Source organism: Pseudochaenichthys georgianus, chromosome 14 (genome assembly GCF_902827115.2).
Source record: "Pseudochaenichthys georgianus chromosome 14, fPseGeo1.2, whole genome shotgun sequence".
In the NCBI taxonomy this organism is placed as follows: Eukaryota; Metazoa; Chordata; class Actinopteri; order Perciformes; family Channichthyidae; genus Pseudochaenichthys; species Pseudochaenichthys georgianus.
This window is the reverse complement of record NC_047516.1, coordinates 22,629,039-22,638,111: the sequence shown is the minus strand read 5'-3', so window position 1 is coordinate 22,638,111 and position 9,073 is coordinate 22,629,039.

Here is a 9,073-nt window from a genome sequence, read left to right as displayed (position 1 = left end):
TTTTCTACTTCTAATTACATTTTAAAAGCAAGACTTACAAAAGAGTATTTATACTTTTACTTCACTATAGGAACCGAATACTTATTCCACCTCTGTCTGTTAATCAGCTGTCCTCAAACACCCTTTTGAAAATGAAAAGCCTTCCTTCGATGAGTGAGACAGTTATGAGTCGAGTCACCACTGCAGATACGGCAGCCTTGTCTAAGTGTGTCCTGCAGCTCATTAACGCTGCTGATTTGAGTCCTTAAATTGGCAAACATCATTTACTTCCACTGCTGGTAAGAAAAGTGTGTTCGCAAGTCTTTCTGCAATAAAAGCACACCATTGAGTCATGCGGGTGTTATCCTAAAGGACATCTAGGCATTTGTCGTAGGAAGTGCAATAAATGAATGAAACAAGTTGTTGTTCATTCAAATTATACTCGCTGTAGCTCCAACACACTGCGTACAAACAGTTCCCAGGGCAAGCCCCCAAATTAAAAGCTACTTTGGTTTCTCCACGAAACGCTGATCACTATCGGAGCACTTTTACAAAGCATCAAAGCATTTCATGTATTCATTGCCATCGGGATGTTAAGAGCATTCCATGGAATATAAGAAAAAGTGTTTCTGAAGTGAATTAACTACCCCACCTTTAATGTAAGTTAACTAAAGTGATGGGTAGTTGTGTGGAGAAAAAAAATCTGTTCTTGAAACAGACAGTTATGGTGTTTACAGTCACTGCCTGTGTCACAGTTATTATCAATTACATTAATGTAATGAACATACTGGGGGAGGGGACAACAAGTATATTAATATCATGTGAATATAGAGTTTTCAGTCTGTATAAAGGCCCTGTCACACTGTCCCGAAATGGACACCCGATGGACACACGAATATGGAATTGTGAATTTCGCACGAAGATGGCCCCGAACCACACACGAAGGCAACATTTACTTTACATTTAAGACATACAACTGCAATGAAAGTACCAAAAACAATTATGTTACAGTACTACGATACTGTACTGATATCTTCAGACTTTGTTCTTTACTTTATCCGTCTTTATATGTAGAAAATATTACGTTTTCTCCGTAATGTTGTTTCCATAACAACAACAATTTCCTGTCAACTGTCCTTCAAAATAATATATTATATCCTTTTTAGTTTCACAGAACACAAATTGGGTTATTTACATAATATATTTACATGATTTTGTTGTGCAATAAAACAACCCGATGGAAACACGATAAAGGAAATGTTCAAATTCGGCTGTGATCGTAGCAACATCGGGCCATTCGTGAGGGCATCTTAAGCCATCGTATGATCGCTGGCGGAGTTTCTCAGGCTCCGGCAGCAACTTCGTGAGCGGAGGCAAAATCTTTGGCATGCCAAAAAATTGCCGAAGGACCTTGAGAAGGTTCATTTTCGTGTTGAATTCGTGTGTCAATTTTGCCCTTCGTAAGGCCATCGTGAGGGCATCTTGTTATCCTCGGTGCCATCGGGCATTCGCCCCGATCAGAGTGAGGGCAAATGCACCGATGATAACACGAAGATGACACGACTTGACAAGATGCCCTCACGAGTGCCTCACGAAGTTGCCGCTCACGAAGTTGCTGCCGGAGCCTGAGAAACTCCACCGGCGGTCATACGAAGGCTTAAGATGCCCTCACGAATGGCCCGATGTTGCTACGATCACAGCCGAATTTGAACATTTCCTTTATCGTGTGTCCATCGGGTGTCAATTTCGGGACAGTGTGACAGGGCCTTTAAGAAAACCTTGAGGCAAAGAAAATAATCACGAGACGTTAAAGGTGCAATCCTAAAACTGGAGTAGGTGAGCAGAATAATCTGTAATTTCTTAATATATCCAAACGCTTCGAATAAAAGTCTAGTTTTCACTTAACATCTTTGAGACTTAGCTGCTGGCTAATATGATTATTCATTGCAAACATCCATGACAACCCACTACTGCAGTAATACTTCCAGGAAACAGATTTTAGATGTCTTCCATGTGGACACCTGATGCTGTTTCTCTACTGTAATAAAAGATCAAGGCTGTTTTGTGTGTGATGTTATGTTAATAAAAGAACAGGAAGCAGGTCATCACAGTATCTCAACATCTATTCACACTTTGGTTGGTAGCAAACGTGACATAACAGGTTTGCTTCCTGTATGAAATGAGTTCATGTTACAGCTACACAGTGGTGTGAAGTACATATGGAGATTTACTTTAGAGATCTGGATGAATGATGTGAAATATAATCAAGTGTTAAATCAGACTTTAGTTCCACCTGGAGTAAATTCACAAGCTACTCTGCAGTCTACAAAGTCATTAAAACCAGCTGCACCTTTACCAGCTTTGAGAACACTTTAATGATCAATCATTATAAAACATATCATATATTATTCTCAAATGGTACGGAGCCCCTAAAGGGACATGGAAAAAAAAAAAAAAAGAGAGAGAAAAAAAATAAAGTCAGTCGGATTTGTTTCTCGTGCGCACGAGAAACAAATCCGTTATCCTGACTTTATTTCTTTTTGAGAAAGTTACAGATGAAATGACAGTGCATACATTATTTGAGATATATTTTGAAGTCAGACTTAATTTTATGGACATTTCGGCCAGGGGTGTAGAGCTATTGGTTTAAGCACCGGATTGGCAAAAAACTGGAGAGTCTGTAAACCAGTCTGCTTTGATCTATGAATTAATGTCCGTGACTCACACACACACACACACACACACACACACACACACACACACACACACACACACACACACACACACACACACACACACACACACACACACTCACTCACTCACTCACTCACTCACTCACTCACTCACTCACTCACTCACTCACTCACTCACCGCCCGTCACTAGCCGTCTAAGTACGATATATATCTCAAATAATGTATGCACTGTAATTTCCCCACGTAAACATAACAGTCTGCAATGAAATGGTTGTCTCCTGTGCGCTTCACTTCCTCCTTGGCGCACCGGTAACTTTCTCAACAAAAAAAAGTGCGCACGAGTTAGTATCTCGTGCGCACGAGAACGTTTCTCGTGCGCACGAGAACGTTTCTCGTGCGCACGAGATACTAACTCGTTATCCTTTTTTCTCTCCCTGTTATTTTTTTCATGTCCCTTTAGGGGCTCCGTACAAATGGACCAATCTGCACGATGACTACTTTTACTTTTGGTACTTTAAGTATATTTTGATGCCAATACTTTTGTACTTTTACTTGAGTAACATTTTGAATGCAGGACTTTTACTTGTAACAGAGTATTCCTACACTCTGTACTTCTACTTTGACTCAAGTTCAAGATCTGGGGACTTCTTCCATCTCTGCAGCTACAATACGAGGCAGTGTTTCTGACTTTGTTAATTCCTTTAGTATTGGATATTTTATAAACTTTTCGTTGTCGATATAAGATCATTTCTTATCTTGTACGCTAATTTCTCTCTTCCTCTATCACTCTATACCTCCAACATCTTCCCTTAATAGTCTGTCTAACACACACAGCCTGCTTCACACACAATTAATCACACAATCAGAACCATTCAACAGCATGGAGGCAGATCACAAAGCCCATACCCCTTAAGTGGTTGTTGTTTCCAGAGCCGCTGGGTCACCTCTGCTGCCTGACTGCTCAATAAAGTGTATTAGTAACAGCGAGGTGAGTGGCTGAGTGGGGTTAAAGGGACGCTCGCTGTCATTTATTTGTTTGACACTGGGTCACGTCTTTTCAGCCTCAATGGTTACAAAACATGCTCTCTGACATACATACGACCCACCTGCCATCTCAACGTACACTCAAGATCAAATATGAGAGACTTGCAGAACAAGTTTTAGGCATTTGCACACAAAGTCATTGGAAAGATGCAAACTAGAGCAGATGATTAGCTTAGCTTAGCAGGCGTTAGCATGCAGAAAACAGCAACACCTGGCTTTGTCCAACAGTATATACATGTCCCTGTAAAACGGCAACTCTGTAGGCTACACATTCCCCCCAATCCATCAGAGATTCTTCCTCCCTCACAGCATTCAAAACATCACTCAAAACCCACCTGTTCAACACTGCATTCAACCACTGACCACCCCTATTTCCTGTTCTGTTTATCTCTTTTTTGTATTTCTTTGTTATCTATTTATTTTTATTTTTTCTCTTGTCTCTTTTTCTCCTCTTAATTCTCTGTCAAAGCGTCTTCTAGTTTCATGAAAAGCGCTATAAAAGTCCCATGTATTATTATTATTATTTCAATTTGTTTACGAACTCATACTTTATTTTTTTATTTAACTTTTGGACAACACCATGCTAGCTGTTATCCTCTGTCCGTCTTTAAGCACCTTCTTATTAGCGTAATGACACTGGAATCAGACCACTAACAAGGTTTTAGTTCTTAAAAATACAGTTGTGTTTTGTTGTTCTTAAAAATAGTCTTTTAAAGTCATTGTTCGACCCATATTTGACAGACTTGCAGAATAAGATTGAGGCATTTACACACAAAGTCAATGGAAAGACGCATCCTAGAGAAAGGAGATGATTAGCTAAGCCTAGCATGAAGACTGGTAGCAGGTATTAGCATGAAGTAAACAGCTTAACCCTTAATCCAACAGTTCATACATTTCTCTTTGAACACAGCTACTTTGTAATTATGTAAATACTGTATAGCCTATTTTTTTACTCACAGGTACGCAGTATTTTTTTTACTTTTGGAAAAGTCTTTCCACTGCTGCCCTCTGTTCATCATTTCCAGAATCATATTCTTTAAACAAGCACTTCTAAACATAACATGCATATGTATTCATAAATATGTGCATGTATGTAAGATTAAATTGAAAGTTAATACTCTTGCATTCATTTAATGTTGGTTTGTTATAACCTGTATCTGTAATTCGTCGTGCATTTATCACTAATGATGTATTTGTGAGTCTGCATGTAGAGATTAACACACTCTCAAGACACAGATGTGATTTAAATGTGTCCTCCTGTGCTCCCACTCCTGGCTGATGCTCCTAATTGTCTCTATTAAGATCTGCTCACATCGGAAGAAGAATGTGTGTTTAATGCTCAGAGCTGACACAGATTATTCCTGCCATGTATGTGTGGCCTGAAGATAATTTATCTTTGAGGCCCAGGCACAGAGCCAGGACATTAGGGGGTCTGGGCCATCGGAGCTTTGCTAATATTAAACACATGCACATGCACACCCGGCACTGCATCTCTGTATCTCTCAGAGGGAGGCCAGGATACAGATTAGTTCATGATGATATTAACCTGGTGGCGGCCAATCAAATCCCATCGCACGATTGTTGAGCAGGAAACAGAGGAAATCAGAGGCCTGTACTACGAAGCAGGATTTGGGGTTAGCGAGGTAACTTCAGGACTTGCTGCCATGACTGCCCTTAAATAAATACATTGTTAAATTGCCAATATGTCTCGTTTCCTCAGACGTCAAGCATCCAGTCCACCAAACAACAAGAGTCGACAACAGAAAGAAGCTGTTTGGCGTTGGAACAGAAGATTTGGCGCATTTTTCATGGGCGAAACCCATAGGCTCATCACACAAATGCATGTTCCTCACAAATGTGTCACCATTTAAAGGGAAATTAACAGGCTTTAATAATAATACATTTTATTTGGAAAGCACCTTTCATTGCTAAAAGTAATCCCAAGGTGTTACAAGAGGCTTTCCAACGGTCCAAGATTTATTGACAAGGAGCATTGTTAGAACAAATAAATAATCCACCAAACACAAACCTCCGTACTTTTTGTGCTCAGTTTATAATATAGTACAAAAAGTATATAGTAGTATATACTTACTTTATTGTCATTTCAACGAGACACAGAGTGTACTATTAAAACGGAATGTCGTTGTACTGGCTTACAGGAACAGGACAATATAAAAACTTGCTAAAATTGTACATATAAACAAATAATAGTGACGTGGTGCTGATACAATTAAAGATAAAGTGTGTGTTTAAAATATAAAGACTTACTATACATATAAATAAAATAGACATACTATATAGAAAATATGTGTGCTTTACACGGCGTAATCTAATCTCTGTGTTACTGGTCTACTTAATATTCAGCAGTCTGATGGCATGGGGGAAAAAGCTATTACAGACTGTTCTGCTCTTAATGCTGCGGAACCTCTTGCCGGAGGGCAGCGGGGAGAACAGAGCATGGTGAGGATGAGTGGGGTCTTCAAATGAGATGTATTGCAAACAATAAGGTAAATAAGCTCATCTTGAGAGATCGGCACGTCAATACACGACAGGTGAACAGGGTAAAATGAATAAATGCTTAGATGTATAAGCCAAATTCATACCACCACTGTACCATCCTTGAAAAACACAATTTCTTGAGCTTTGACAATTGTAAGTCTTTTAAGAGTATGTGCTTTTTTTTATAAATGTTTACATGGACTGCCCCCCCCCCCCCCCTCCCTTAGGGGAATTCATCCACAAAAAACACACTGGACGCTGCACTAGCTCAGAAACCAGAGGAGAGTGTGAAGTCCACCGCAGACTTTCTCTTAAAGGCAGCTCAACGGGATCGTCCCACTCTCAATAGCTTCAAAGGTCAACTCAAAGAATGGTTGAGAAGCAGATGTGCAATCACCGCTATATGCACTTTAATACAGGGGTTTCTCCACTGTTACGCTTGACACATGTGATTGTTTTAAGTGTTCCTTACTGTGCATTGTCCCTGCTAAATAAACGATTAATAATACATAATAATATCACTAATACACTTCCCCAGTTGATTACTTGCATTAAGAAACTCTTACATGTTTCGTATAAAGATGTCACATGATCTAAATCAGCTTTTGATGCATGTATTGTCAAATCTACAAAAGCAAATTAGGGTTATTTCAGGGTCATCATCGAGGTTATTATGTGGGTCTGACTGTGTTAAAGTGTAGTCGAAGGTTATTTATGAAAACAGGAAGCCATGCACGGTATTTGTTCCTTTGTTTTAGGAGAGATTGTAATTCCCATACAAAGCACATTTCCACTGGTTTTTCTGATCTGCACGACGCTTATTATCACAGGAAGTGACTTGCGTGGCAGCTGCTTTTGCTATTCTTTCATATCTCTTTACAGGCAGTGACACTGTTTTGGTTATGGTGCAAAGTTTTTAGAACAGCTCAAAAAGCCATAATTCCGTCAACACGTTTTGTCCTATTACTTCGGATGGTTGGTTGAACTATTACAATTAAAAAAGAACTACAACGCTTCTCCATAGATAGTCCATAGTTCCCTTATTGTCCAATTATTAATAAAACCGTGGGACATTTATTAACCAATGCCTGGAGTTGATTAAAATAGTGCTTGAAACTGACATTACATATTTGTATGAATACTCTGGAGGCATGTGGGTTGAAGACACTTTCTTTTTTGTACAAATGCTGTACCACGTGATGCTGCTTGAGGCTGCTACGAACCAAAGAGTGAGCTTTCCTCACCAGATCCGGTCTTCTGATAAAACATCAAAGGTTTTAGTTCTTCTTTTTTTAAGAGACATCCTCCCTTTGTCCTCAAATGTATCCAAGAATAATGTCACACTGTCTTCCAGGAATGGGCCTTCTATAGATATTGACTTTGTTCTGCTTGTCTGTGTGTGTGTGGGTGTGTGGGTGTGGGTGTGTGTGTGTGTGTATATATATATATATGTGTGTGTGTGTGTGTGTGTGTGTGTGTGTGTGTGTGTGTGTGTGTGTGTGTGTGTGTGTGTGTGTGTGTGTGTGTGTGTGTGTGTGTGTGTGTGTGTGTGTGTGTGTGTGTGTGTGTGTGTGTGTGTGTGTGTGTGTGTGTGTGTGTGTGTAAAAAGGGGGTTGTTGTTGTTGTTGGTTTTGCAAGTACGAGTGGGGATACAATAGTATGTGATGGGCTTGTTGTTCGTATCTTTTTTTCGTGTTTCTTTCATGTTAATATAGTATTATTTAAACTTGGTTTTAAACTGCAGCGCACATTGAACAAAACGACTAGTGGATCCTGATGGTTTTTGGGGCTAAATTGTTTGATCTCAACACCATGAATATAGCCTGTGCTTTAGGAGGCTGTCAAATGGTAGAACAGCAAAACAAGAGCTCCATCTGCAGGACGAAAAGTGGAAACACCTCCAACACACTGACAAATACAGCAACTTGCTTCCAAGTGGGCCCATAATGCTCATTTTCAGGTTCATATCAGTATGTAGTGTCTCTACTTTAAAGAGTCCTCTCCTGCTGATGTTCAGGTGTATATCAGTATGTAGTGTCTCTACTTTAAAGAGTCCTCTCCTGCTGATGTTCAGGTGTATATCAGTATGTAGTGTCTCTACTTTAAAGAGTCCTCTCCTGCTGATGTTCAGGTGTATATCAGTATGTAGTGTCTCTACTTTAAAGAGTCCTCTCCTGCTGATGTTCATGTGTATATCAGTGTGTAGTGTCTCTACTTTAAAGAGTCCTCTCCTGCTGATGTTCAGGTGTATATCAGTATGTAGTGTCTCTACTTTAAAGAGTCCTCTCCTGCTGATGTTCAGGTGTATATCAGTATGTAGTGTCTCTACTTTAAAGAGTCCTCTCCTGCTGATGTTCAGGTGTATATCAGTATGTAGTGTCTCTACTTTAAAGAGTGTGTGGGAGAGAAACTCCCTCTGGAGGGAACACAGGGATTTTAGTCTTGCAGACCATTTACATGCATCTTGCAGTTCACTGCTATGGAAATTATGGGGGTTAAAAAACACCCATCTCTCCAAAACATATACGAGCAGTCCATTATCAGACAGGCAAACAAAATGGTGTCTGATCCCACCCACATACTCCACCCAGAATTCCAGCTCCTACCTTCTGGTAGAAGATGTAGGGTTCCCAAGAGCAGGCTGAACCGCTAAGAACTCATTCCTACCTATGTCCATTAAGCTTCTTAACATTCACATGTAATGAAATGTACTTTTTAAATGTTGGCCATGAGGGGTTGTGCAATAGGTCGCCATTGTCTGTGTATTGTGTTTGTTCAAACGGTGTATGGCTGATGATATGTGTATGTCTCTTAATGTCCACTATGTTTGTATATGTACATGTATGCGTTACTGCAG